Source organism: Propithecus coquereli, unplaced genomic scaffold (genome assembly GCF_000956105.1).
Source record: "Propithecus coquereli isolate 6110/MARCELLA unplaced genomic scaffold, Pcoq_1.0 Scaffold267, whole genome shotgun sequence".
In the NCBI taxonomy this organism is placed as follows: domain Eukaryota; kingdom Metazoa; phylum Chordata; class Mammalia; order Primates; family Indriidae; genus Propithecus; species Propithecus coquereli.
In genome coordinates, this window is record NW_012148252.1 from 2,540,539 (window position 1) to 2,542,866 (window position 2,328).

Below are 2,328 nucleotides of genomic sequence, written 5' to 3' on the forward strand. Positions count from 1 at the left end.
ACAGTGAGACTCTGTCTCAAAAAAAAAAAAAAAAAAAGAAACCTCAGCCAGTTTCCAAAAGAGGGTGTTCATATGGTCAGTTAATATGAACACACAAAAAAGTGTTCAACCTTATTAATCATCAGGAAAGTGCAAATTATAGCCACAGCAATGAAAATTAATGAATTACTGATACCTAGAATGGCTGAAGCATACAAATACAGTAGCAAGTGAAAGAAGCCAGACTTAAGAGAATACATGCTGCATAACTTCGTGTATATCACAATGACAAACAAGTAGAACTATGACATGGTGTTAAAAGTCAAAATACCATTGGCTCTGAAGAGGAAAAAGAGGGGTAGAATGATTGGGAGGAAAAGGGCATGCAGATTATGTTCTCCATTTCGTCCCGGGTGGTAAAGACTGTTACAATCCAACAAGCTGCATACTCATGATTTGTGCACTTTTGTGTGTGTGTGACGTTCAAATTTAAAAGCTTTTCAAATGTTTAGTATGTTCATTTTTATGTATTTTTTACATCAACCCTCTTACACACCTTTTGACAAATGGACCATAGGGGTTGGTTTAACTTAATAAATGGAAGAATAAAACTTCAGAAACTTCCCTTTCATTTTCCACAAAACTTGTTGTTGTTTTAGAAAAGGGGAAAATCTGAAGGTAAAAACAGATGGAAAGGAAACTGAGCTCTTTTTTCCTCTGGGTCCCATTGACCCTTCAGAATTTCAGCAACTAAAAGGGTTTTCTCTCTTTAAATCTTTTGTTTCTTTATTCAGATGTTTTATTTTCACCAGAGTTGTCAGTAACTTAGAATAAAATGTAGTAGTTACAATAATTTCATTTTAAATAGGCTTTTTCTTTTAGCCTTCCCAGCTATGTTATATACATATTGATATTTCAAGTCCTTTGTAGTCACAGGCAAAGAATACATTAAAAATTTTGGGGCGGGGTGCGGTGGCTCCAGCCTGTAATCCTAGCACTCTGGGAGGCCGAGGTAGAAGGATTGCTTGACCTCAGGAGTTCAAACCCAGCCTGAGCAAGAGGGTGACCGATCTCTACTAAGAATAGAAAAATTAGCTGGATGTGGTGGCATTGGCCCCTAATCCCAGCTACTCAGGAGGCTGAAGCAGAAGAATCACTCAAGCCCAGGAGTTTGAGGTTGCTCTGAGGTAGGCTGATGCCACAGCACTCTAGCCCAGGTGACAGAGTGAGACTCCATCTCAAAAATATATATATAAAGGGAGCCAGGTGTGGTGCATGTGCCTGTAGTCCTAGCTACTCAGGAGGCTGAGGTGGGAGCCTCAATTGAGCCCAGGAGTTCAAGGCTGCAGTGAGCTATGATTGCGCCACTGCTCTCCATCCAGCCTGGGCAACAAGTGAGACCATGTCACCGGGGGGAAAAAAAGAGCTATCTTATCTCTACAAATTTCTTTACATTTCCTTCTTAGTTTACACCACAGCAAGTATATTTTCCACTGACTTTAGAGTATTTTCTTAGAGTCTCCTGATGTTACCCAGCCCCTTCATCAGAGAGTTGCGTTCCTCTTTTGCTGGCGGTTCTCTTCAAATCAGTTTTTAGCTTGGGAAGCTTCTGTTGATATCCTGACACCTTTTCAAAGTGATTTTTTCCTTTCAAGTGAAGGTTATCCTCAACAATTGATGTTTAGTTACTTGGTATGTTCTGTTCTTTTCTGAAAAGGGATCCTCTGCAGACTAAAGGGCAAACGCCAGCAAGACAGTGATGAGGACAAAATCCCAATCAGGGGTGGGGAACCTGCAGCCTTGGGGCCACATGTGGACTTCTGACTGAATCCAAATTTTACAGAACAAATCCTTTTATTAAAAGGGGTGTGGCAGAGAAAGATGAACATTTTCTTACTTCCTTTAGTGTTTAAAAAAGAACAATCTTGAAACCAGAAGGCCGCAGGTTCTCCACAGGCTAAGGCCCTTTTGTAAGTTATGCAGGCAGTGATTTTTTGGAGCAGTGGTTCTCAAAGTTTGTTCCAGAAATCGGCAAAGTTAAAACTGTTTTCATAATAATACTAAGAGGAAGAGGAAGAACAGCAGCAGCAGCAGGAGGAGGAGGAGGAGGAAGGCAGGTTGAGCACCTCCATCCCTCTGCCCAGCACGGTTCCAGGGCTATTAGCCCCACCTAGCTCTCTGAGTGCCCCAGGCATCCCCTGCCCTCCCCCCCCCAGGCCACCTCCTGCAGTCCCGTCCAAGGATCCTGAGGACTCTTCTGTTTCTCTCCACCCCTTCCCCTGGAGCATACTGCTCTTTTCAGTAGAATGGAAACCGGGAGATTGCCTTTCTTTTTTTTTTTTTTTTTTT